The following is a 27965-nucleotide window of genomic DNA, read 5'->3' as shown; positions in this document are numbered from 1 at the left end:
GTCTCAAGGCCAGCACAGATTCAGGGGGTAGAGGAATAGACTCCACCTCTTGATAGGACTTGCTGCAAAGAATCTGTAGCCATATTTAGTCTATCACAAGTAATTTTGCCTGTTCTTGACCTTATATAAATGGACTCCTTAAGTATGTTTTCTACTGTGTCTGTCTTTTTTTTTTTTTTTTTTTTTGGTCATTATGAATAGCACTGCTGAACATTCTAGTACATGTCTTCTTATGACCACATGCACACATTGCTGTGGAAGTGGAGTAGCTGGGTTGCTGATAGGGTAGGGGATGCTTCCAAACTTTTTTCCCAAAGTGATGACCATGTGTGTGTGCCCCTCTAGTAATGTTTGGGAAGCCCAGAAGGGCTTCTTGGAAGGGAATGAGGTTTGGTGAGACTTTAGAGAGGCCTCCCTTTGATCCTGGGGCTTACTGTATTGTCCCCTCTCTGCCCACCCTCAAGCCTCAGACCTCTAGGCCGAGGGAAGCAAGGCCATCAGACCAGATGACCTGCGCTCCCCACAGTCAGGAAAGCTGGGTGCCTGTGTAAGCTGCACAGGAGGACACAGGAGCTGGAGGGGACTGCTATGGCAGCCTCTGTCCATGACAGCTCCAGGCAGGGGGCAAAGCCAGGACACTTGGGTTCGAATTCCAGCCTTTGCTCTCTTTTGCTGTAGAACCCTGGGAGGAAACCTTTCTCCCATCAGGTCCTCTGGTGTCTCATTTGTGAGTTGATAGAGCAGACCATTTCAGGCCAGTTGGCCAGTTTTGTTCAGCTTATTCACTGAACACCTTCACTGCCCATTCTTTAGTCACTCATTCATTCATTCATTCATCCATCCACTGAGCAGTCTATGTGGCCTTGCTAGCATTAGAGGATAAAGATAAACTAGACCTCATTCCTGATGTCCAGGAGCTCCACCCAGTTTGGAGACCTGCCTATAGATAGCTGGAGGAGACATAGTCAGCTAGGCTAAAGCCTCCTGAGGGATGAACAGAGAAAAGAGGGGTAGGTCAGAGGGGGTTCCACGGAAGAATTTGAGCAAAGTCTTGAAGGCCAATGGGGCTTTGAAAGACAGAAGTTGGAGAAAGGGCACCAAGCAAAGGACCAGGTGTGCCCAGGACTGGGGGCCTAGGGGTCTGGGCTGACTACAGCACAGCGGGGCATGTGCTAGCATGGCTGTTGGGGAACCAGGCTGCTGGGCCTCTACCTCAAAGTTCAGGGGAGGGGCTTGTATTAGGGGGTGGAGGGCAGCATCCAGTTTCTGAGATGGCTCCACTTTGGTGGGCCAGCTCTGCCTTTTAGAAGATGACCGGAGGGTTCTGGGTAGGCAGGACCTAGAGGTTGGTGAAGAGGGCGGGGACTGCCCCCAGGATCAGCTTGGAGCTCACTGTGCCCTCTCCTCTCTCCTTTAGGATTTGCAGTGGCTGTACTTGGCCAAGTCGGATCAGTGGGACCGTTGCCTCCTTCCCAGCACAGCCCCTTTCCTGACACTGTCAGCCTCAAGTCCAGTTGTTGGCAGAGGCCTCAGCAGGTAAGCAGGGTGGGCCGGCCCCTGGCGCTGTGTGTCTGCTGTGCGGGGCCTGGCCCTAGTGGCTGGTACTGTTTCAGGTCCTGGAGGCTGGGAGCTAGGCTGTCATCAGGGAGAAGTTTGGGAAAGGGGTTTATTTTCCAGTTTTGACTTCTTCCTTGGCCTCCTCCTATCGGAGGGAGCCAGAGAGAGTGGAGGGGGTTGTGTCTTCCACTGGGACTTGAATGTTTGGTTTTATTCTGTTGCCAAGTAGCCGTGAGTAGGCCTTTCCTTTCACTGCTGAGAGCTTTGGCTCTCTGATCTGTTCATGAGAATAATTATGATGCTGTTCTCTAACATTCTGAGCACTTAGCTGTGTGTCAGGCACTGTGCTGAGTACTATATAGTTCTTAACTCTTTTCATCTTACTAACTGAGGCAGGCGCTGTTATCACCCTCATTGTATCAGCAAAAAGACTGAGGCTTATTGTTGGGAAGTAACTTGCCTGAGGTCACACACCTGGCTGAGCCCCTGTGGGGTTCAGTTTCAGGTCTGTGTGGCTCCAGTGTACCAGCCTCTAACCCCTGAGTATCCTGCCCCTGGCCTTACCTGCCTCTTCTAGCCTTTTCTTGAGGGTGGGGATCATTCAGGGCAATCATGGGTGTCCTCAGAAATGCTGGGTCCTGTCCCAACTCAAGGCATAGGGAGGGAGCATTTACAAGGTGACCATGGCTGCTACTTGCCTGGGATCGTGACTCATTTGTGGATGTGATATGATATGAACCAGGCTGGGCCTCTGGGGTTTGTGAGGTGGCATACAAGGCCCCTTCTAAAGGAGGGATATTTTGGCTACATAAGGCTCTCTCTCCTCTGCCTCCCAAGTTCAGTTTCCCAAGCTTATATTAAGCACTTACTGTATTCCAGGCCTGATGTCAGAGGACAGGAGCAGAGGATGGATGGAAGAAACTGGGAGGATGGGGGATGAGGTTGGCAAGGGGATGGGAGGATTGTAAAAGGCCATAAGTGCCAGGCTGGGGACTTAGCTCTCAAGGGCGGTGGGGAACCATGGAGGGTTCTAAGTCAAGTAGTGACTTATTGAAGGTGGCTGCATTGGAGAGGCCATTGGAGGGGCCCCAACTGGAGGCAGAGAGACTAGTGGTACTGTCCCAAGAGCCCAGTGAGAGGTCAAAGATCTCAGCTAGTTCTGGAACAATGAGCATGGACAAGGAGTGATGATCATGAGACTGAGGCAGGACTTAAATTTGGCTGGTGGGGGGCATGAGGGTAAGAAAGCTGCCATGATGTGGTGTTAATGTTGGAGTTCTAAGAGAGTATGGAGAGTCTGGAATCCAGGAAGGCTTCATGGAGGAAGTGGGCCAGGTTGTGGTCCAAAACATCTCTGAGAGGGCCAAGATTTTCAGAAGACAGTTTAGGTGGCATTATAGTTACACATAGGTATGACATTCTCATCTGGAAATAGTAGTAGTCTCAGAGGATTCTGCCAATGCACATTACCTGTGTCTGTGAACACATGTACACATGCATACTTGTGCACACAGACATGTGTACTTCTAAACGTATCCATGCGTGCTAAAGATATAAATAGGTACGTGCATACATATACATGATGGTCATATATGCAGAGCTCTACAGAAGCATACTCTCACCATGCATATATACACAGACATAACTCATGCTCATGTGTGCTGTAAACATACACATTTGCACACACATAGACTTGCATGCACATACAGGCCCCCAGACACACGTTCATAAACTTCAAAACCTGTGTGTTCATGATGTTCCCCACAGGTATGCTGATATGCACACACAAGGAGGGATGCATTCCAAGGAGAAGAGCTGTCAGGGGTTGTTGGCCTCTCACTAGCAAATGCTTCCGTCAGCTCCTGGAGTGGCTGGGCAGCTGTGGGCCAAGGCTGAGCCATGGCAGGGAGAGGACTATCCGGGATGAGCTCTTCCCCTCTCCAGGTGCCAGCTTCCTCATCTGGAAGCAGTAATAGTCACCATCTGCCCCCCACCTCCAGGCTGGTCATGAGGATTAGAGACTACCAATGTATGGTGCAAGAAAAGTTCTGACACCTTGCAGGGCTTCAGTGGGTTGGAATGTTACTCCCACCAGAGGAAAGCAGTTATTGGGGGTGGCGGTGGTGCTGGGGCATTGCTGTGGGGTGTACATGGGACCTTATCTCTGCCCCTCACCTTCTGGGGACTTCATCCCAGCTTCCTAGGGCCAGAGCACCCTCTGAGCTATGGGCATGACCAGCTGGTGGCATCTGTGTCATCCCTGCCCCCATATGCTCTTCCCCTGGTGGCTCCTGGAGGGTTGGGGTCAGTGGAGCCAGTATTGTTACACCAACCACACTAGAGTCCCTGCTGGGGGACTGCACGTCACCTACATGAGCTCGCTGATCTCCCCCAAGAGTCCCGAGAAGTAGGCCTCACTGAACAATTTCCACCTGAGGGAAATGAAGCATGGCCCAAGCTGGTTAAGTATTAAAGCCGGGCTGCAGGCCAGGCCATCAAATGCCAGAGTTTGCGCTCTTCTTTCCAATGAGCTCCTTTCGGGTCACTCAATGCCCACTTTACAGATGAGGAAACTGAGGCTCAGAATGAGTGAGCCACATAGCCAGGAAGTTGCAGCTCCATCCCCAGACTCAAGACATTTCCCCCCAACCCCCTTCCTGACAGGGCCCCACCTAGTTGGAGAAGGTTCCCAAGGGGGCTCCTGGGATTACCTGTGTTTTAGCCTGACCCATATTCCCAGGGAAAAGCACGTCCATTTTCTTGCAAGTAAAAAGGTAGATTGTTCTCTGGGGCCCATGCTTGGTCTGGGCATGATCTAGTAACTTCTACTCTGAGACCCTTGTGTAAAATGTCCTTAGCATGATCTCTTTTGGAAACCTGACCAGCAGGCAGCTCCTGGGGGCCCAGTCCTGGGGAAGGCAGGCAGTGCTTGCACACCCATTAATTAGCAGGCTCTTTAGCACTGTCTGAGTGTGGGACCCCCACATAGGAGCTGTGGGTTCTGCCTGATATAGTGGGGCGGCCAGTCCATGAGTTGGGAGGAAATCTGGGAAGGATCTCCAGGAGGTAACAGGCACTGGAAAAAGAGAAATTTTCTAGATTGATTAAGGGGGAAAAGAAGACCATGCAGAGGACCTGGCTCTTGTGAGTCCCAGAGAAGTGAAAGTCCATTCACTGGCCCTTCCCCCTCCCCAAGTGCCCATGAGACTCTCCTAGAATCAGGACCAGCTACATAATTTGTGCTGCCCAGTGCAAAATAAAAACATGGGGCCTATTATTTACAAATTATTTAGGATTTCAAGATGGCAGCAGCAGGACATTCATTCAGTGTGGGTTCTTCTAAGCTTGGGGCCTTGTGCAATTACCCATGAAGCCAGCACTGCCTAGAATAAGTGTAGTGATTGTGGGATTAAGTGCAAAGAACTGAGTTGTGTTCAGGCTCCACCAGTTACTTACCAGCCCAGTATCCCAAGCAAGTCCCATCACCTCCAAGTCTTGTATGCCAAGGAGAGAGATGTTGCCCTCCCCACAGCAGCTGGAGGCTCAGTGGTGCCAGCATCCAGCTTGTCCCAGCAGCCCAGGACAGTGGCTTCAGTGAAGGTGTGAGTAGAGCCCCTCTGGCAGCAGTGGTGTTGAAGGATTCTCTGACCTCGGGTAGCCTGTTTGAAGTGCTTTTCTAAATACACCTGAGGTTGGGGGGCCTCATCTGTGTTACTCAGTCTTCTGCTGATTGCTCCTTGCCTACCCATCTCTGCTTAGCAAAGTCACTCCTGCAGGTCACATATGGAGCTTTCTCTCACCCCAGCCCTTCTTTCCAGACCTTTGCCCTGGGAGCACCCCCCAACCAGGAGTTACAATGACCCCTTGCTGCCATCCGAAAGTGAATCTACTCCTTGCTGTAGAGTTGTCTACAGGTGCAAAGCTTTTTCACACCCCATCAGACCAAACCCTGGAAGGGTCCTATTCCTATTTACTAGATGGGAAGACAGAGGCCAGGAGTACAACCCTCACTGTGCTGCTGAGGTCAGGTCACATCAGGCAGGGGTGCAGACAGTGGCAACAGAGGGTGATTCCTGGGCTCTGCTCTGGGATTGCTTCACATTTCAGCATTTGGGAAGACTGGTTTTCCCCCCTGGTAAAGAGCTCCAGCCCCTGGCCCAGGAAAGGCCCCAGAAGTGCCTGGGGTGCTGAGGAGGGCCTGGTGGAGCTGAAAGTCCAGCCAGCTGGCTAGACCAGCCCCCAGCCCTGCTCCTTCCTGCCGGTGACTTGGCCCAGTTCCTGCAGCCAGGCCAACTGGAGACAGGTGTATTTGGTTCCAAGGCTGTGGTGGATGAATGCAGAGGGCACAGAGGTGATGAGAGCATCATAGACTCTGGGTCTAGGCTTTGGGGTTTTCCAGCTCTGACACTCTGTTTGTGACTTCAGCTTGGTGGCTTACCCTCTCTGTGCCTCATTGCCTCATCTGCAAAGTAGGGATAATAATAGAACCTACCTCACCAAGTTGTGAGAGAGTCAGTGAAGCCATAGACGTCCTTGCAGCACTGCCTGGAATGTGGGTAGCCCTCATAGGCTATGGCTCACTGGTGGGTGAGCAAATCAGAGGTGAGTGATGGGGCTGATCCAAGGGCTGGGGGCCCCCAGGGCAGTGACATGGTTGGGTTTTCATTTTATAAAGGATGTAGGGGAGAGCAGGAAGGGGGTTAGTCTGGATCTGGGTTTCATATCAGGTGATCACGAACAGCTGTTAAACAAGCTCTGTGGGTGTGGGCAGGGGCCTAGGATGACAGTCATGTTCCTTGGCCAGCCCCTCCCAGCTGCCAGTAGGTATGCCATCAGTTGTCAGTCAGCAGATTTCCAGGGTTACATGGCACTATGCAAATTTGGGGCTGGCTGCAAAGACCCTGAATGCCAAGCCCAGCTCACAGAAGGCCTGGCCATGGCCACACAGGCCTCACAGAGCTGGGATTTCAGGGTCCCCATGTGGCATACTTGTCAGTCCTCAGTGCCAGCTGAGAATGCACACCCCCCTCTCCCTTCCTGGAATGTGTTGCGTGCAGCCCAGACCCCTCCACCCCCGGCCTCTGCAGCCAGCCCTGCTCCTGCAACTCCTACTCCAGCCTGGAACTAGTCTAGAGCCCACCGGTCATTCCTGCCGAGGTGGGACCCTCCCTGGGTCAGCAGGGCAGGGCTGCCATCCAGGCAGGCCCTCTGAGTAGTACTTTCATTCAAGCCTCAGTTCCATTGTTCATTGGTCTGAAATCTGAGGGCTGGAGCAGGTCAGTATTTTCAAGGGCCTCAACAGCCCAGTGAAGCTGGGATTATACTCCCGTGCAGATGAGGACACTCAGCACACAGAGGTTAAGAAATGTATCCAGGGTCACAGAGCTATCAGTGGAGCTGGGATTCAGCCCAGTGTTATCTGATACCATAATATGTGTTTTCCCAACTGCATCAAATTATGTTTGCTGGGTGATCCCTTCACTTCATCAGCCAGAGTGTGTTGAATGCTTACCAGGCTCCAGCACTGTGCTAGGTGCTGCCATCCGAAAGTGAATCTGCATTTGAGGAGCTGGGTGGATACAACCCTGGGCTGGGGTGGAGGTCACAGAGTTTCCAGTGCTGAGCACGCTAGATGGGTGTCCTCGGTGGGTGAAGGCAGCAGAAGCTGGGAGGAGCATCTCTTCCCCAGTGCTGGAGGAGCAGGCAGGGGAGACTGCGTGGAGGAGGAAGCTAGATCCCCACACAGAGGAATAGGGTCTTCCTGGGGTCTCTGTGCAGCTTGATGGGATGGATCAGGAATGCAGCTGGCAAGGAAGATTCATTAAGCCACAGCTGGATACAGGTGCTGAGGCAGCATCTAAGGGCCTCAAAGCCTGAGCCACAGAGTTTGACCTTGATCTTGAGAGAGGGGAGCCAAAAGAGGCTGTGGAGCATTGGCAGCTCCTCTGTGACAGCCAGGAAGGGAGGGCTGGCTTCAGCCTAATGAGCTGGGGTTCACAACTCACCCAGAGATGGTGACAGCAGGGAGGGGCAGGGCTGGGGGCTGGTCTATCTAGCTAGCTGGTCCTCCAGCTCCACCAGGCCCTCTTCAGCACCCCAGGCATCTCTGGGGCCTCTTCTGGGCCAGGGCCTGGAGGTCTTTTCCAAGAGAAAAAGCCAATCTTCCAAAATGCTGAAATGTGAAGCTGCCCAGGGCGGAGCCCAGGAGCCACCCTCTGTTGCCACTGTCTGCACCCCTGCCTGATGTGGCCTAACCTAGGCCAGGGGTGGAGATGGAAGGGAGGCATGGATGAACCTGTTGAGTAATGTGGTAGGGACAGAAAGAGCCAGAGATCACACAACCCAGGGTCACACAGATGCCGGGAGGTGGGAGGGGACCCCTCTGGCTCTCTCAGAGTCCAGTGGGAGCCTTGTTGATCAGGTGTCATCACTGTGTAGGTGTGCAGGACTGCACATGCACCCCAGGAGCCCCTGACCTCAGCCACCAACGGGGCTGCCCAAGGACAAGCCGGGATTTGGTAAACTGTACCACGCAGGATGCCTTGGGTGTTACTCACTGTGGGTGCTTCCCCCTCCCGCTGATGTTTGCTCACCTGGCTCCCACTGAGCTCTGGAGTTTGCCTCCCTCTGGTCCATGAGCCACACACTTAGGGTGAGGACAGCCACACCCACGCCCTGTGTCCCAGGTCCAAGGCCTTGGTGACCTTAGAGGAGGGAGCAGATACCAGGTGGGGCTGCAAGGGCGGCAACTTTATTTGAATTAGCATCCCTGCCTCCTGGAGGAGGACTGGTCTTTAGAAATCATTTGGCCCAACCCCTCATGGTACAGATGGGGAAACTGAGGCTCAGTGCTAGGAAGGTGCACCCCAAAGTGGCCCAGCTTGGTGCTCCAGGCTTCCAGCTGAGCTCACTGCCACCCTCAGCAACCTTGTGTGCATGGTGAGTGTAGACACTGGCAGGGCCCCAAGACCTGCAGCAGTGGTGGTAACCTGGCTGTGGGCAGAGTGTTTGCAGAAAGGCAGGGTTGACCCCTGAGGGGCTGTGGGCACAGAGAGTACAGCCAGGGAAGTTCTGGAGTCTGCAGTGATCACCCAGAGCCAGCACTGGGAACTGTGTAGGGTGCCCTCAACCTGGCTCCGTTAAGCCTTGTTTGTATTCTGCCTCCTGTAATCACCACCTCCTGCTGAGGCCTGCTGCTATGAGGGCTTCTCCTCCCATCTGTTTACCCAGAGAGCTGAGTGAGGGCTGGAGATTGCAGGCCCAGAGGGAATGCAGGTCCAGAGAGAATGCTCTAGAGTCAGGGCCCAATGTGAAAGCTGACAAAATGCAAGAGGGTGAGGAAGGAAAGTGGGCTCAGGAAATCAGGAGCCACCCATGTCCTTCATCAGCTCCCTTTGCTGAGCCACAGCAGAAAGCACAGTGGCCTGCAGTCTGGAAGGCTGCTAGATCTGTAGCACTTAGAATATGCATCTGCAAGCTACAAGGGACTCAAGGGTCAGGGAGGACTTCCTGGAGGAGGTGGCACTCCTGGCTGGGCCCTGAAGAATGAACATGACTGTGAACTGAAAACATCCAAGCAAAAGGACCAGCTGGGCCAAGGCCCCAAGGCACCTGGGGGCAGATCATTGGATGAGACTGGGCAGGAAAGGTAATGAGGTTGGAGATGCCCCCTGGAGGCCAGATGGCAGAAGGAGGACATTTGTGTTTTGCTTCTAACCTGCTAAATGTCCCTGAGCAGATCACTGCCCACCTCCATGCCTTAGTTTCCCTTGGATCTACCTGAAGCTTCAGGTACCTGGGAGCCACAGCAGAGCAGTGCCTCAGTGGAAGAGTCTGCCTTTGGGGAGGGTGTGAGTGGGTTCCAGGATCCTAGGCTCCCCCAGAGTTGGGGGACAGCTGACCACTGCTGCTGGATCCAGGGCTTCTCTCAGGCTGCTGAGAGGTGGGTTCAGGCTCTAGGTATTTCCTGGAGTCTCCCCAGACTTGGAGGATGGGGGATTAAGCCCCCTGGGGCAGACCTACCTATGGGCTAGGGGTCTGGCTCTCAGAGTAAACTCCAGACTGAGAGTTGTGGGGTGAGCTTCCCCTCTCCTTCCTGTGATTAACTGACTCCTTTCTGCTTCCGGGGGAGGGAGTGGGAGTAGGTAGCCCTCCCCAAAGCTGTGGGCCAGCTCCAAGCCTGACAGAGAGGAGGTGGCCCTTGAGCCCTGTGTGCCAGTGCCAGGCCTGTCATCTGCTATGGGCTCTGTCGGGGCTGGTGCCCCCTCTGGATGGGGCGCTCCTGGTGGGGCCCTCCCGGCAACCCTGTGCTCAGCTCAGGCTGTGTTTGCTGTGCTTCCACTGACCTGAAGTGGCCTCTCTCTGACCCTCTCCTATCAACAGAGTGGCAGCCACAGGCTGTGGGACTCCCAGCACCAAGGATTGCGTAAATCCCCCCAGGAGTTTGCACAACAGCCAGCTCAGGCCTGTCAGCTCGGGGCTGGCCCAGGTTCCCACTCAGGAAGCCCAGAACTCTTTTCTGGAATAAAACAGCAACAACTCTACAGCAGGAAGGGCAAGCCACCCTCATGCAAAGCCTCTTCATAATCTGGCTCCCCTTGTAATATCAGGTGGGTTTAGCAGGAGCCCATTTTCCAAAGCAGAAACTAGAATCACAAGAGAAGGCATGAGACTTGGCCAGGATCACACAACCAAACCAGGACTCAAACCCAGGGTCCCAGGTACCTGGTCAAACTCTTTTTGGGATTGAGCCAGGGTTTCCTGTTCAGGGACCCAAGGCAGATGAGCCAGGCTTGGGAAGAGGAGGTGGAGGAAGAGAGACCCCAGAAGGTGAGGAACCACAGGGCAGAGGCCCCGCTCACTGCCTCTCTCCTTGGCTCCAGCTATTTTATCGGCTAGGTCCACCAGTGGTGCTGACATTTACCTGGTGGGGAGGAGGGCCTCCTCCCTCTTGAATCAAGATGACAAAACTAACCAGGGTCAGCTTCCCAGAGCCTGTGCCCAGCCAGTGCCTGCCTGGACACCTCAGCGACCTTTCACCTGAGTGCTAGAAGCGAATTGCCTTGCGAGCATGTGGTTCCTTGTGCTGAGGCTTTCCTAGGGGTTGGGTCAGCAATGGCATCGCATGCTCAGCTCCTGAGACTGAAGAGGGGTCTCTGCAAGGTCGCCTATACCCCCAAGTATCAGGGTGATGGGACCCTGCCTGAACTTTGGCACCCGCCTCTTTTCTCCCTGGGTATAGTACCCTGCCAGGCTGCCAGTTTCTTCTGGGCTGCCTGAACTCTAAGGGGAGGGGAGACTTGCCCCTCTGACGCTCACCTCAAGTCCCATACCATGCCTGACACAGACCTACAAATAGTGGCCTCTTCCCTTCATGCTGCTTGCTCCTCCCATCACACGAGCAGCCGGGGGAGCCCAGACTTTGGAGCTGGACGTATTTAAATCCAGCTCTGTGATCTCCAAACATTTCTGAGCCTCTGTATTCTCATCTCTGAAAGGGGCATCATAACTGACCTTGTAAGTGTTGCTGTAAGAATGAAAGGAGGTAATGTGCATGGAGTGCCACGTCAAGAGGGCTGAGCCCCTGGGGCCAGTGGGAGGCATGGGCACCCCTGGGGGCTTTCCTTTCTCTTGCTGTGTAAATAGACCCTAGAAACCTCATACATCTTGTCGATGTGTTTGGACCAGAAGGGGAACGTCTCGCAGACCTAGGTTGAGAAGTGGAGACTTGGTCTCCCTCAAACAGGAGTCCCTTGCCCGTTCCTCTGTACCTGCAGAGCGGCCTGCCCCACCTGTGTGTTTGTCCAGTCCTGGCCCTGGGTCAGTGTGACCAGAACTGTGTTGACATTGGTCCACATGTCACCAGCTGTGGGGTCAGCCCCACGGAAGTAGAAGTGGTTTTCGGGGCTCTGTACTCACTGGCTGTGAGAACCTGGGTCCATGGCCTGACCCCTCCGGGCTCTGGTTCCCTCATCTGAAATGGGGATAGTAATGGCTCCTACTCACAAGCACTGCAAGGTTAAATTAGCAACATACGTACAGTGCTTAGAGCGGGGCCTGGCACTGGTTGGACATCCAGTGGGTGTCAGCTGTGCCTTGTACTAGTAAGACTAGTCATAGCAGTCAATAGGAATAGCAGTGGCCACCTGCCATCTGTTGAATGATTAGTTTCAGGTGTTAAGCAGTTTTCATACATTATTTAATTTAGTCTTCATGACAGCCATACATGAGGTGCTCTTCTAAGCTCTGTGTTCTAGATGGGAAACTGAGGCACAGGAGGTTGTGCACAGTCTGGAAGTGGTAGGACTGAAAACCATCCGGGTTTTAGCACTGGAAGTTCCACATCCCAGAAACCTCTCAGTTCTAGGCACACCAGGTCCATTGGCCATGCTAGCCCTATCTAAAGCCTCTGCCCCACTCCTAAGCCCACTGGACCCCCTCCTTGGCTGGTGCCCTCTGGGCTCAGGCCCGTCCTGGGCCCCCTTCCCACACCTCCTAGATGCCTCTTCTAGTGGATCATCCTTGCTCTTCCCCTGCAGCCTGGCTCCAGTGTCCTGGCTCAGCCTCCTCTTCTCGCCTACCTGCCCCCTGCCAGCAGGAAGGGTGTGGGTCATGCTTGGTGCTCCTGGGCTGCCCCTCACCAGGTCTTCCTCTCCCCGTCTGCATCTGCACCAAGGGCTTCGGCACCTCTGCTGCTGGCTTTCAAGAGGCATTCTGGAAAACTCTTGCTTAAAAGAGGGAAGGTGGAGTGAGCCCCCACTGCCTGCCCAGATGGCAGGCAGAGATTGCCCTGGCCCTCCCGGTGAACTGATGGAGAGCACTGCTGACAAAGGAGGAAGGTCATCGGGGGGACAGAGTGGAGTTGGTGGAGGCCTGCTGGCCAACAGTGCCCTTCCCCGTCAGGGCTTTCTGGGGAGGGGCCCAGTGCTCCTTGGGGTCCTGGTCAATTCATATTGACTCAGGCAACCACTGGTTCAGCAAAGCTGGGCATCCAAGCTCCAGAGGGCTGGGGACGGTGCCTGGGTCTTCCTTGACACCTCCCCCTCCCTCACCCCCACACCTATCAGTTGGTTCTGCCCCCCCTCAACCATCTCTGGATCTGTGTCCCCCCTACCACCCCCACCTCTGCTGGTGTTCAGGTCTCACTGACTTCGTGCCTTTTAATTACCAAATCTTCTCAGCCCCCTGGGCTTCCCACTCTCACCGGGAACAAAGCGCAACTTCCAAGGCTGACTTCAAGGCCTTACTGAGCTCAGTGAATTTGCCCCAAGTGGCCAGTCCTTCCCTGAGGACTTCAGTCTGCCTGCGCCCTCCCCACTGCAGATGAGGGCTGAGCCTCTTTCAGTCCTTTCTCCCTGCCTTATTGTCTCTTCCCCCAGACATGCCTTTCCAGGACCTAGCCCACCGCTTTCTTCCAACCAGGAGGTTGGAAGGAGTCTGGTGTGAAGTAGAGGGTACCCTGAGTGCCAGGCCAGCTTTGCACCCAGTGCTCCAGCCTCACTGAGACTGCAGGGCCGGCCCACAGCAGAGCCCACGACCAGGACACCAGCTTGACACATTGCCCACTCCATGCCATTCCTCAGATTCCCCCGTGTACTGCCCCATACATCTCATGCCTGAGCCACCAGAGAGCAGGAGCCATCTGTCTCCAGCCCAAGCCTCAGTGAGGGCAGCGGGTACTGTGGTTAGTGTGCAGGCTCTGGAGTCTGAGCCCTGCTCTATTGCTTACTAGCTGTGTGACCTTGGGCAGTCACTTAGCTTCTCTGATCCTGAGTGGTATCATTTGTGGAATGTAGGTAATAATAGTTCCTCCTTCATGAGGCAGTGAGATTCAATGAAATGACAGATGTTAAGTGTTTGCAGCATCCTAGAACATTTTAAGAATCAATAAAATCCATCCTCATCAGTAGAGCAGGTGGGTACCTTGTCCATGAGAGGAGGGTTCTGCCTTCCAGATGGGCTCTTCCAGGTTATTTGAATGGACCTTCCGCTTCTACTCCCACCATGTCCCCACTTTGTCCTTCATCCTGCCCCAGCACTTCTCCCACCTCTCCAAAGACCCCAGGAAGCCCAGACCTTCTGGCCTCATATTGTCACTGGCACACTTGGCTTCTCCACCCTGTCCCCACGGAATGTCCTTGAGCTCGGACCAGGATTTATTCTGTTTCCCCCATGGTCCCGCACAGGTGCCTAGAGCACAATAGGAGCCTAATAAGAGTTTGTTGGGTTGAACTGATGATGTTCACCACCAAAGTCACCTCCAAGAACAATACAGTGGTGACCAGCTGGGCCTCTGAGTTCACCCACAGGCTGCTGCGGGGCATTTCTGAGACCAGTCCTGAGCCACCTCATGCTGAGTGGCAGCATGTGCCCACTCTTAGGTTTTGGGGGAGGAAGGGAGGGAGTGAGGGCAGTGCTGGGGCTGGGCCACCTTGTTGGAAGGGTTTTCAGGGCTGGGTCCCCTCCTGGTGCTCTTAGCTGTCATGCTGGGTCCTCTTTGCCCAGGTCCTTTCCCTACCCCCACAGTTCTCTGTTAAACTGTGTTATTATATTTAAACAAATCAATTCCATTGCAGAGTTTTTCCTGTCCTAATGATGAGTTTGCAGCACAAATGCCATTGATTTCTCACAGCCTTGAAAACCAGTTGATGAATAGCACCGGGCTTGTCTTTGGAGAGGCACTTACAGCAGCTCTCTGTAGCCCCCTTTGCCCCCTGCCTTGCGCTGCCCCCCTGCGGACTCCACCCCACACTTCCCCCCTGCCTGCAGTGGAGCTGTGGTTGTGTGATGAAGAGAGATCCTCAGCACCTGCCGGGGGGTGGTGTCATCGCAAGGGGCCTGGCTCCTTGTGCTGGTGAAACAACCATAGTGGAGATTTTTATTGATTTTGGCCAAAGGCAGGAATGCAACTTACAGAGCAGGGAAGTGGTGCGGTGTGATCTTTGTCTCCCCTTACAAGTTCAGAGCTCCTTCCCGAGAGTGACAGCAGATAACAGGCACCATTTCCAGACCTTGATGGGGGTAAGGGGTGGTCTGCAGGCTGGCGAGCCATTCATGCTGGGGAGTGCTAGACTTTCCTTTGTGAAGTCCTTTGCAACTTCCCATTATCCTCAAAGTCAGTCAGACCTCTAAGTGGGGCTTTGCCTTCTGATCACTACCATGGGCTTGCCTCAGCTTTGTAATGACCTCGGGGCCTGAGTGGGCAGGTGTGATTGTTTCCAATTTAGAGACAGATAGCCTGAGTCAAGGGCAGTCACTGGGGCTGGAGTTGGGGGCTGCTGTCTTCCACCACCAGATGTGCTCCACACCTTGAGCACGCCCATCTTTCTCCTGCCAGGCTAATGACAGGAAATCTCCTCTTACTAGCAGCCTTTCTGCTGCCCCTTCACCTGCCCCTGGCCTTTCTGTCTGCTGAGCCCAGGTTGTCAGCTGGAAGGGCCTAGGTGGTCACCCTGTGGGGGTCTCAGCTGCCTGCAGCATGTCACACACACCCATGAACTGGGCTGGGGTAAGGCAAGGGGGAACAGCAGAGACTGTGGCAAACTGTGGAGTGCCTGCCTCACCTAAATCCCTGCAAGTCAGGGAGGTTTTAATAACCCCATGCCCCAAATCTGTGGGATGTGTCTGCAGTGGCATTTGTCATTGCCTGTCCCCCATTCTGGGTCAAGCCTTTGTTTCGAAGGTGAATCTGTGTGGCTTGGAGTTGGGAGTGGCCCTGTAAGGTCATAGCACAAGGTACTGGTGGGGCTGGGGTGTGAGTCTGGGATGGGGAGCGTGGCTGGGGTCAAGGGCTCCCTCAGGGAGCACCATCTCCCCTCCCCAAGGCTTGACCAGGCCTCCCCACCATTACAGTTGTGGGCAGGGCAGGCTGCTCTGTTCTAGGGAAGACAGGCCTCTCACTCAGGAGACCCAGGAGGGGCCCAGCATGACCCCCCTTCCCTTTGCCCTTCCTCCCTCCCCCTCAGACAAACCTCCTGTCCCTCATAATCAGGTTAGCCTCCTGCACCATGCTTGCTCTGCTGAGCTGGACCAGCTGCTCTAATGGCCTGTGGACCTGGCCCTCCCCCTGGCTCTGGGAGTGGGGGAGGGGTAGCTAAGAAAAGCACTGTGAGTTGGAGTGGGGTAGCCGTTCAGGCTGTTCCATGGCGTCTAGGATCAAGTCCAAACCCTTGGCCTACCATTCAAGACCCATTGCAGTGAGGCCCTGCTTCAGGCTCCCCCCTCCATGCCCCTGATAATATGCTTTCCTGCAGTCACAGGACACTGTCTCCCACCTTCCTGCCTTTTGCTATTTTCCGCCTTCTCAGAAAACTCTAACGCATCCTTCAAAACCCAACTCCTCTCTCTTGCTCTAGGCTGCCTCCTCTCTGGACTCCCACTGGGTGCTCCTCTGGTCTGGAACTTAATCCCAGTATGTGGGTACATTATTCTTGTACCTGGTTCCCCTGGAGTTCCTAGAGGAAATGGAGAATATTCTGGAAAAATTTGCCTCTGGGTGCAGCACAGAGAATGCTCAGTGAAGGAATAGGGCCAGCAAAGAAGAGAGAAGTGGGAGCCAGGGGAGGGAGGGAGACAGGAGTACATGGAACAGCTGCTCCCAGCCCCTCCGCACTGCTCCAGCCTCTTCTCCTGCCAGGGAGGCCCTTCCCAGCAACACATGCAGGGCCTGAAATAGACACATGGGGGCCTTGGTGGTGCATTTTCACAGCCCAATGCACGCAGCCCCCATTCCTTGGGTACTGAAGCTCCCTCTCCTCCTAGGGCCCTGCCCCTGTAGCCTGGACCTCCTCCCCCAGCAGTGCCCAGACCTCACCCCTCTGTTCCTGCTAACTTTGTTTTATAAATAAACTATATAAATAGGCTCCTCTGATTCCTCAGAGTGCACAGCGTTTAAGGACTGGGGCACTGCTGCAGGCATAATTGTACTACCAAATCCATCAGCTGCCTAATTACCATTTATTTTGCATTTATTTCTGCTAATTAAAAAAGAGAGAAATTCCTAACAACTTTTACGTAAATACTATATTTGTTCTGTGTAAAGATGGGATGCTAATTTGCTGGTGATTAGCTGATTATCTAATTTTATAGCTGTCACACAGGATGGCCCTGTCCCCCCTTTGCACCCTAGAAGCCACTGAGGTCCCCAATCAGGTGTGGGAAGAATGGCTCTAAGGAGGTCTTCCTAGGTAGTTAGAAGATCTGTCTGAGGCTCAGGGGTCACCAGGAACACCACACATCGCTAGGGTTCAGAGGAGCTGCAGTCTGACTGATGGAGCTAAGAGGAACCTTTGGCTCATTCACTGTTTCTGCGCAGATGGAGAAACTGAGGGGTCCAGCATCCTTCAGTGAGACAGTGGTAGGGGCGGACCCCTGACCCAGGTGTCTGAGTTCACCCTCCAGTGTTCTTGCCATATTGTGCAACTGTCAGAAGGAGTTTGCAGGGAGATGGCTTTATTTGCAGCTAGAGAAATATCTGAACCAAAGTCCAGCCCAAGTGGAGAAAAGAGGTAGCCTGATCTGAGCCCATGGCCAAACCAAACCTTCTGTGTACCCTTCTGGAAACTTCCACCTCCTTCCACTTCCCCATCCAGCACAGGGCTCTGCTCCCACAACTGCCTGACCACACTAATCAGGACTCGCACTTGCAGCCTAGGCAGGCTTCCCCAGGACCTGCGTGTACCCACCACTGGGCCTTGTGCACTGCGGACTACCAGGACATCTGCGAGGCTCTGAATTTCAAATCGAAATACTATGTATTTATTTTCATGTGAGTTAGAAAAATATATAATTAATACATCAGTCTGATGATTTTACTGATACTGATACTGTTTTAGATGAGGTTCAATAAAAAGAAAGTGAGTGGTTCAAAGGGATTTATAACACTACCTAGATAATTTAGGTGGAACATGGATGTGGCTTAAAGTACCTAGTAACCGAAGCTCAGGACACACTTGGAGAGGGTCTGAGAACACCAGGTAAGGAGGCCAGGTGGGTGAAGCCAGGATCCGCATCAGAGACCTGAGGGCAGGGTTGGCCAGTCCCTGCCCTGCAGGCCACCACTGCCCCATCCCATGCCCCTGCCAACAGTGCCCCTGAGTTGTGCCCTTCTCTCCCCAGCCTTGCAGTCAGGAGCAATTAGCCCACCCCAGGGGAATCATTTGCCCTCAGAGGCAGTTTAAATGGGACTGTGTTTCAGGGAGGCCAGAAAGTCAAGACTGCTCCATCTCACATCAAGTGACCAGGTGTGGGGAGTGGCTTCACAGGGACTCCCAGGCTGGCCAGCTCCCCAGATACTAGTGGGTGGGACCCTGGCTGACCCTCTGCTCTCTTTCTTTCTGGTCAGTCTGAAAACTGCCAATTCTAGACATAAAGGGAGACTTGCTTTGCCTAGGTCAGGTAGTCCTCTGGGAAGCCAGAGAGGTCAGAGCCAAGGTCAGCATGGCCTATTGGAGATCCCTGAGGCCATGGGTCTGGTTCAGGCCCCCACTTTTTGGGACCTCAGTCTCTTCCTCTGTAAAATGGGGGACAGTTGCACTTTCTTCCCAGGGTTGCTGCGAGCGTTCTGAGAACCATGTGCAAAGCGTCCCTCCCAGAAGCTTTCAGTGCAGCTGGTGGTCAGCCTGGTTACCCGCCAGGCCCCCCCCCAGCCACCCATCCACCGCCACCATGTCTGTGCTCTGAACGAGGTGGCCCCGCTGCCGCCAGAGATCTCCCGCTCATCTGCCCTTTTATCACTCTGCACACAATCAGGGGAAGCCTGGAAGGCTGTGGGGATGCAGGCAGATGGAAAACAAAGAGAGAAAACAAAGGCACTGCTCTGAGGAGGCCAAAAGGCAGGTGCCTCCTCCCTCTCCTGCCCTGTTGGCCAGGCCTTGGCCACCCCCAGGCTGCTGGTGACCTGCCCCACCCCTGCGGACCAGCCTCAGACCTCATGTGAGGTCACCACTCACTGGCTGATCCTTGGGAAGTCACTTTTCTCCAAGCCACCTTTTTCTTATCTATAAAGTGAGGCAATTAGACAGCATGATGGGTGACTTTCAGCAGCCCCTCACCCCGGGGTCTCTGGGGTGGGCCCAACCCATCTCTGGGACACTCCCCCAGCCCCAGAAAGTCAAGTTGGGTGCTCAATTCTCCCCACAGACAGGACCCCAGCATGCTCTGGGCAGATAAGGAAGCAGGAACCAGTAGGTAGGTTGTTCAGTAGGTTGTGTAAGCATTCGTGTGGATTGAATTTCATCAGCAGGGGGCAGAACTCGGTGCTGGCCCTAGTTGCAGCTGCTGTTGGAGCTTCTGAGGCAGGGAAGACTCTAGGGCCCTCTAGAGCAGGAGCAAAAAGCAGTGGGTGAGGGCTTATAATGGCACCACAGCCAGGCTATCTGGGTTTGTGCCCTAGCTGTGTGACATTGGGCTGGTTTCTTACCCTTTCTGTGTCTATGTCCTCTTCTGTCAAAACGGGTGTGTATCTACCTCCTAGGTTTGATAAGGTTAAATGAGTGAATTCACATGAAGTACTTAGAATGGCAGCAGATAAAGGCCCATTAATGTTAGATGTTACTATCATCCATTTCATCACTGTTACTGGTCAGAGGTAGACTTACTGGGAAACTCATGAAGCTTCAGCCTCCAGGCCCTTCCCCTGCACCGCCCCTGTGAAGGTGAGAGTTTTGCTGGCAGCTGTGGTGTGTTGTAGGTGGGGAGAGGCGGCAGCTTGCTTTCAGGAGCATTTGTGCATAAGCAGGTGGTAAATTGTCCAAAGGGACCTGAATTCCTAAGGCTCTAGGAATTTGTTGTCATTTTCTCATTCTAAATATGTATTTGTAATTTTGTGTTTATTTCTGAAGAAGACCTCCAAAATAGTATGAGCTTCAGACCCTGCAGACCTGGACCATGCCCTGCTCCCTGTGATTCCCACCTGGTGGCCCCAGCAGGAGGATGGCCCAGGCCTTGGGGCTGGAGGGACCGACCTACCCTCTCTCCCTGTAGACAGCGGTATATATGCAAACTCACCCCTGAGGACCCCAAACTGAGGTCCCCACCTCACAGCCCAGGCTGTGAGAACTCTGAGGAGGGTAGGCCCGGAGCATGGGACACTCAAGGGGGCCCTCCTAAAGGAGACCCCTGACAAGCAGGGCACAGAGCCCTGTGCCCTTGGGCTGCAAGCTGGAGCCCCATCTCCCCTCCCGTTCCCTGTGTGCACCCCGCTGGGCAAGCCCAAGGGGCAGCTGAGGTCATGGGAAGCAGGATGCTGGGTTGGGGCACTTGCCCCTGAGGCTGTCACCAGGGTGGCTGGCTGGGTGGAGGCCCAGAAAGGCCCCGGCCCTCTGAGAGCTCTCAAGGTAGCTGGAACCACAAGATTAATACCTGGAAGGGCAGAGTGGGCAGTGGGAGGAAATATTAGACTCCGCTGTGTCAGGCAACTCAGAGGGAAAGAGCGCAGAGAGCCCAGAGTTCATGAAGATGCGACAGCTGGGGAGGGCCTCCCAGAAGAGCGCATGCCAGAGCCCCGGCACCTCTGCCGGCAGTAGGGCCTCTCGGCCTGAGCTCTGGCAGGGACATTTATAACTCACAGCTGTGCGGTCCTGGGCCCAACTGACTGTGGCAAACCCATCAGGCTTCAGGAAGTCGCATCCTGAGGCCACTCCCCACCCCGACCCCACACTCTCCTCCACCTCCTGACACCCACATCCTGTTTGCAGCGGGAGGGGCAGGCAGCCAGGGCACTGAGCCAGGGGCCCAGCTAGGGTCTCCAACCTGTGAGCCGAGCGGGAGAGGACAGAGAGGCTCAGCGAGGCCCAAGAGCTGTAAGGCGAGGCCTCTAGGACCGTCAGGCTCTCCCCTTCAAGGCACACCCAGGGAGACCCAGGCCAGAGAGGGCCCCAGAAGCACAGGAACCAGGGAGCAGGAGCACAGTTTGTGGGACTCAGGGGTGCATTCCGTGCTCCCAGATCTAACTGGAGAGGGGATTCTACTTCTGATGAACTCTAGCCTGAGGGAGCCTGATGGGAAGGGGCAGAGGTGAACCAGAGGCCTTAGAGATGCTGGAGAAACATGATGCCATCTTGGACCCTGGGCCTCTGTGGGGCTTGCAGCCCTCCACTGGGACACCCCATCCTGGGACCAAATTCCTCCCAAGGCCTTCTGCCCACAGCGGAGTTCATTTTGGGGGAAGAAATCGTCTCGCTCAGTGCTGGAAAGACAAAACAGTATTAAAAGCTGCCAGTCCACCATGACTTTGACCCCCTTACTTCCCCTGGCCTTATTTGCTAAAGGATGCTTGGGTCCTCTCAGCCAATTGTCCCTCCTCATGACTCCGTCTTTCCATACAGGAGAAGGTTGATAAACAATAGTGAGTTTGCCAAAGCTTGACCCATGTAACTCTGATAACCCATGACAAAACCCAAGAATTATATAGTATCCAAAGAATGTATAATTTTGTTTTATAAGTTGTATACTTCTTAAGGTGTATTAGCAATTTATGACTAGCATACCAAACCAATTATTTCATGGTTATGATTGCTTTGGACGAGGTCAGATTGATTGGAGCTAAAATAAATGAATTGAAGTAAAGGTAAATATTAATTGTATCATCATACAGACCGGACTCAGCTAGGACCAGGAGTCATGAAGGGCATAGGAGAAGGCCTGACATTTGGAGAACACAAAATAAATAATCACCAGGGCTCTTCTCTGCTTTAAACTCCATTTCTGGACCTCCTCTGTCCATTTTAAGCAAAACAACCCAGCTCTCTATGCAGGAGGGGCCCGCAGTGGGGGAGCTGCTTTTCCCAAGGAGGTGTGCACACATAAAATGGCTCCAAGCGTTGATCAGATATCTGGTGAGCAGTTCACAATGAGGAAAGAATTCAGGCAGGGGTCAAAGAGTGACTTTAAAAGTGGCTGCTGTCCAGTTGTGTGAGATAATTCCCTGAAGCCAGGCATAGCAGATTGGAGAATGCTGCAAGGCCCTCCTAAAAATACCCCGACAGCTTCTCCTTGTCACCTTGCCTGGGAAGGCGATGGCTTCTACTTTTCTCACCAAGAAGAGAAAGACAACATAAGCCTCCAAGCCCAAGAAAAAACAAAACTTAGATGTTTTTTTTTTTAATTTAAAAATCCCAGTAGAGGGATTGGCTTGCTTGTTGGAGTGCTGCAGGTTGGGGAATACAGCTGGCTCTGAGAGATCAGGCCTCCCAGGGCATACGTAGTGGCCCAAGAGTCCACTAAGATTAGCCTGATGGTGGGGGACAGCGGTGGGAGGGAGTGGAGTGCTGTCTCTGCCCCTGGCTGCTTGCATGTGTCCCGTCTCTCTCCCTATGTACTCAGGACGAGGAGGAGGAGGCCCACTGGCATCAGACCAGTGCTGGGAGGGGGCTGAGGAGAAGAGCTGCCATCCATCACTTGGCTGCCAGATCTAGAAAGGTAACAGTAGACCCCTGCTGTCCTGAAGCCAGGGCCATGCTGCTGCCTTCACCTGAATCTCAGCCAGGGGTGAGGTCAGACAGCTGGGTAACAGGGCAGACCCAGAGCCCAGGCTTGTCAGCCTCCTCTCCCAGCCCTTTTGACCCAGGCTGCAGGGCTTCTCTGTGACTCTTTATGTGCGTCTAGCACAAAATGCTTCTGGGCTTCAATTTGTCCATCTCTAAAATGGGTCCCCCCTTTACTCCAATTCTCAAAGATTCAGTGATTGTTATTTGGAGTTCATCCATCTTCGCAGCCTGGCTCGGTCTGAACTCTAGGGCCATAGCCAGGGGTCCTAGCCCTTACAGATGTAACGTTAAGGCCACAAGGTTAGCAGGGCCAGGTGGGGCTTACAGAGAGAGGATTTTCTAAGGCAGAGTTGGCCAGAGATATGTCTCTCTAGAGATGTGGCCATGGTCTCCTTTGTGACAATGTTTGAAACTCCAAAGTGATCTCTTTGACAGCTCTGGGCAAGAATTATTACCTGTGTTATTAGACCATAAACCAAGGCACAGAGAAGCAGATGGGCATGCCAGGGGCACGTGCCAGAGCAGCTCGGCTTTATCCTATTTGCCATATTATCTTCTATACTTTTACTTTTACTATACTGCCCTGGTCTGGCCCATCCTCCTCAGAGAAGTCAGGCTGCTGAGCCCAAGCAACCACATTCTTTATTGTGCGCTGTGGTGGAACCTACCCATCATCCATCCACTCACCTATCCATCCATCCATCATCTCACCCAGCCATCCTTCCATTCACTCATCCATCCATCCATTGACTAATCTTTCCATCCATGCTTTCTTCCAACCATCCATTTACTCATTACTTCACTGACTCTTACACCAGGCCAGGTCTACCCTAAGGGCTGGGTTGTAAAGATGGCTCAGACCAGGCCTGCTCTGAGATGGAGGGCAGGCAGACATCTGACCCTGAGCCAGGCCCACTTCCCTAAGTGCAGAACTCAAGGCCAGTGTAGTGTCTGTGACTGCGCGGGGAAGCGACCAAGGGCCATGTGCTGGTTCTCCAGATAGACATTCAGGGAAGGCTTCTCAGATGAAGTGGCATTGTTCATTTATTCATGCCCTCAATGTTTATTGGGAATGTCTCTATGCTGGAACCACTTGATGTTTTGGAGATACAGCAGGGAATAAAACTGACAAAGCTCCCTGTCCTCGTGACTGTTAACATTCTCATGAGAAGACACAGACAATAAATACCTGAACTGTGATATACAGTATGTCAGGTAATGCTCAGTTTTGAGAAGGGAAATTAGCTGCATAAAGGAACAGAATCTACAGGGTGGAATAAAGTGTTCTTTGACAAAGCATGGTCAAGGAAAAACTCTGATAAGAAGACATTTGAACAGAGGCATGAATGCAAAGAGGGAGTGAGCTGGGGTGTATTTGACATGCTCAAAGAGAGCAGGGAAGTAAGGGGGAGGACGGGAAACCAGAGAGATCCTGGGGATCTCATGTAGGCAGGTAAGAGCAGAGCTGGATTAGATGTGGAGGACCAAGAGGAAGGGGTCAGTCAAGGAAGGCTCTTGGGTTTGGGATATGAGGCCCTGGTAGAACCATGTGGTCATTACTCATCCGGGGATGATGGTGGGAAGGGCTGAAGGAAGCCAAGGAGTTGTGTTGTAGATGTATTAACTTCGAGATGCCTTTGAGACATCCAAGTGGAAAGGATGGGTAGGCAGTTGGATATTGAGTCTGGGAGGCAGAGGTCGGTCCAACTGGAGGTATAAATGTGGGAGCTGTCGTGAATAAATGGTGTTGCGAGCCATGAGGCTGATGAGGTCACCTTGGGAGCCAGTGGAGACAGACTGGATCAGAAGCCTGAGGCTGAGTCACACAGGGCATTTGGCCCCAGAGGGAGGGAAGACAGGGTGGGGGCAGTAAAGGAGATAGAGAAGGTACAGCCGGAGAGGCAGGAGAACCGAGATAATAGGCTCTTAATGGACAAGGAAGATTTGCTGGCAAAACAGGAAAAGGACACTCCAGACAGAGGGAACAGTATAACAAAAGCTCAGAGATCTCAATAAATGAGCTCTATTTGGAGAGGGGTGGTAAAGAGGGAGGAGGGATCAGGGCAACTTCCCCCTCCACACCTGCCTGGCTGGACTGTGAGTAGACCCATGTCTGGGGACCCTCCCTGTCTCTCTGGATGGCACTCCCTGGTCTCAGCTGAAACTCTTGCTCTAATGTCTGCATACTTTGCACTTTCTTTTAAGAAGCTTCACCTACCTCACCTCTGAAGGTCTTGGGCCCATGAGACGTCCCTCTTGCCTGGAGCACTTGTTTGAAAACACAGGGCTGAAGGTGGGAGCTGCCTGCCGTGGGAAGGACACCCAACAGCTTCCTATTGAATCTCTAACCACTGCCTGGATCCTTTATATTAAAAGAAACTGTAAAAACTTCCTGGACTATGAGTGGGTATCAGAGCTGCCCGTGTATGCTCATCAGTTAGAGAAGCACTCGCTGGGGTTGGTGGGCAATTGTATTCGTGTATGGGTAGGAGATAGTAGCCACTTTTGTGCGGCTGGGGTGTTTTGCACTCAGCACTTGGCTTTCATTGAAGAGAATGGTCATGGTTTGGCCAGGAAAGGCTGCAGAGAGGAGCCATTGACCAGAGGCTGGGCAGGCGCTTGAGAGGGTCCATGAGGCAGGATGGGAGGTGGGGGGGAGCACACAGCCGGGTAGGGGGCTGCAGGGGCAGTTTAGCCCATCTACTCCAGTGGTGACACTGGGCTGTTGTGAAGGTTTGGGGGACTTCTCCACACTGAGAATAAGATGGAGTTGGGGGGACTTGGTAACTCCCCCCATCCTACCCCGACCCAGGTCTCTGGGGGGATGCTCCTCTGACTTGGCTGCAGGGCCAGCCATGGAAAGCCATTCTGATGATGTATGGCTCCCTGGCAGGTAGGTGGCAGGAGGCTGCAGGTAATCTAATTAGTGTGCCAGGCGGATGGGACAAATAATTCTGTGCTTTTAGACCCGCTTTTCTTTAAACCTGTCCCCACCCAGTCTTTCCCCAAATCCTTCCACTGCCTAGATGACATCAGGCAGGAGTGGACTTATCTCCATTGAACAGATGGGTAAACCAGGGCCAGAGGAAGCAGCTTGTAAATGCCACAGCTAATGAATAGCAGGGTGGAGCTTTGAGCTGGTCCATCTGAATCCCAAGCCCAGCCTCTTACTACTGCCCCCTACCAACTCCGGGCCTCTCCTAGAAAATCCAGACTTATAGTCACCTTCTGTAAACCACCTCTCCAAATTCCTCATTTTGCAGACGAGGAAACAGAGCCCTAGAGAAGGTAAGATACTTGCCCAGAGTCACACCGTAAGTCAAGGGCAGAACCTATACCAGCATCTGATCTTGCCCCTGTGTCCACCCACCCCCACTCCCATTAGCAGGGGAATGATCTGTCCTGTCCACTTCCTCTTGGAGCACCCACTGCCTTCTGTCCTCCAACAACATTTGGCACTCGCCGCTCAGGCTGGAAGCACCAAGTTCCTCATCAGAAGGCTCCATTGTGCCTATTGTTTAAATATAGATTACTAATGAAATGCCTTTTCATTGCCTTCCCAGTGAATAGTTTCCGTGTAAAGTTAATTTGCAGTGTTATGTAAATTCTGTTTAACTTCAATCAAGTTTCTAATTATGTTTTTACCGCAGTAATTCCCATTTGATTTGTCATCTCCTGTTAGGTATTTAATGTTCGGTGGGCGGGCGTGCTTTCCCTCTGTCTCTCGGTTTTCCAAGGCCCTCTCCTCCTGACCCCCATCTGCCTTTCTGTCTCCTTCACTCCTGCTGTCTTGATCCCCAGCCCTTGCCTGGAGGTCGTTTCCCACCTCTCCTTCTGTCCCGCTTGCCTCCTTCCTTCCCTCCTTCCTCTTGCCCCACCTCTCCTTCCCCTGGCTTTCCTGGCTTTCTCCCTCTCTCCCTCCTTCCCACCCTCCTCCCCACTGTCATCTCTCCCATCTTCCTTCTCTTTCTAGTTCTCCGTCACTCCTTATCTCTCTCACCCATTCTCTATTTCTGTCTGTCTCCATCTCCCACCCCCACCCTAGCTCTCTCCCTTTCTCTCTCCTTGTTTGTACCCCCATGGTCTCCCCTTCCCAGAGGCCATGTGTAAGAGTGGCTTCCAGTGTGCCTGGCACAGCCAAGGATAAGAGGCGGGGCTGGCTGGGTGTACTCCCTGCAACGCCCAGGGCCTGACCCTCTGACCTTGTCTCAAGCGTTGTAGAGGGTGGGCCTGGCCCAGTGTGGGGCGCCCAGACCCTGGTACAGCAAGTGCTGGTTAAGAATGTAGACACTAGACATGGATACCCTGGGTGCAGGTCCTGATCCACTCCTTGTCAACCCTGTGCCATCAGTTTGCTGTTGACCCCTTCTGGCGGACAGATCACCTACCCCTTGGGGTGGTTGTGAGGATTCACTGAGCTGTTAAGAAGGGCTTAGCAGGAGGCCTGACCAGAACTGTCTTTTATTTGAGAGCCCTCAGCCATGCTCATTTCTTTGGGCCTTCCTGGGTTCACTGCAGTGGGTTTCTGTGCTCCTGGGGTCACTTTCTCCCGTCCTTTTATGCCCTGGTGTCTGGGCCAGAGTCCAGCTGCAAAACCGCTGGTCTCAGTGCGAGGCCTCACGGGTCTGCAGGGACTCAGTCCTCAGGGCTCCCCTCCTGCCCCACATCCAAACGCTGGGCTCTGAGATTCTCTGCCTGCTGTCAGAGCAGCTGGGCAGCCACAGTTTCCCGGCAGGCATCTGCCCTCTGGGTGGGGAGGACGGAAGGAAAACACCAGACAGAGGCCAGTGGGCTGGATGCATGCTCCTCCCACCCCTTCTTCTTCCCTCCTCCCCCCACTCCACTCTCTCCGATCCAGCATGTCCCAGGCACATCCAGGAAGTAGAGAACAAGTGTTTGGAACAGGCATTCTTCTGGGTGAAGAAAGGCAGGCCTGCCCACTTGTCCTTCAGAGACACAGAAACCTGAGCTGGCCAGTCCCTGCCCTGCTGGGCCGCCTGACCACCTGACCCACTACAAGTGGCTGTGTGTGTGTGTGTGCGTGCGCGCGTGTGTGTGCCTGGTCCAGGAAACCTTAGCAAGTCATGTGGCCACTTTCCCTGTTTGTCTAAGTAAGCAGTTCAGGCCGGCTGCAGCCAGAAGGCCAAGGCATAGAGCCTGGGGAGGGGGCCACACTGGGGTGGACGGCAGATATGGGGATCACTTGGGATCGAGAGCTGCTCTGAGCAGCTCCTGAAGTTGTTGAGCCTCCGGATCTGGTGTGGGGAGGCCAGGTCCTGGGGAATGGACCTGCTTCTGATCCCCTGCCCTCCCTGGACCTCCCCAACCCCCATCTGCCCAGAAACGGTATTGGGCTTGCTGACTACAAAGAACACTCCCAGCCCTGAGATGGAGAATGTGAGCATCCTTTGTCCAGGAGGAGCCGAAAGGCAGAGCCCCGGCCACACAGAGGGGCACATGCGGACACAGCTACTATCTGCCATGTCCCCTGGAGCATGCTGCTGAGTCCTGGCCCCTCAGCAGAAAAGCCAAAGCCAGGCCTACCCATATGCATCCAGCAAGCCATGGATTAATACAGCGGATACGTATTAAGCACCTACTGTGTGCCAGGGTTTGGAGTAGGATTGTTAGGACACAGATCTTTTAGAGCCTCTGTGGAAGCCCCATGCCTGTGACATATTTTCCTCCTGTTGGATGGGCAGGATCACCTTTTATGCAAAGACCCTGTGCTCTTGTCACAAGGCAGCCATATATATGCCCTAGTCATTCCAGGAGGATGAAATCCCAGCACTGGGCAGGGTCCAATAGGCAAGGTGAGAGATGGCACTGAGTCTGTCATGGACTGAGCAGCCGGGATGAGAGTCCCCTTCCTCCAGAGATGTGGGAGCCAGAGCAGAGCTTCCAGAGCAGATGTGAGCAGAG

General features: G+C 53.6%; 1 protein-coding gene across 7 annotated transcripts in view; it reads left to right on the top strand.

The window, feature by feature from the left end:
* Nucleotides 1-27965, top strand: part of ZMIZ1 (zinc finger MIZ-type containing 1) — a 223413-nt gene that overhangs the window by 41729 nt on the left and 153719 nt on the right. For all 7 annotated transcript variants that reach the window (XM_073240733.1, XM_037013332.2, XM_037013333.2 and 4 more), the window contains exon 2: nucleotides 1418-1536. The gene's annotated coding sequence lies outside the window, so the exon portion shown is untranslated. The remainder of the gene's footprint in view (nucleotides 1-1417; nucleotides 1537-27965) is intronic.

The sequence above is a fragment of the Manis javanica genome, chromosome 7 (assembly GCF_040802235.1).
Source record: "Manis javanica isolate MJ-LG chromosome 7, MJ_LKY, whole genome shotgun sequence".
In the NCBI taxonomy this organism is placed as follows: Eukaryota; Metazoa; Chordata; class Mammalia; order Pholidota; family Manidae; genus Manis; species Manis javanica.
This window is presented reverse-complemented; position numbering and strand designations above follow the sequence as displayed.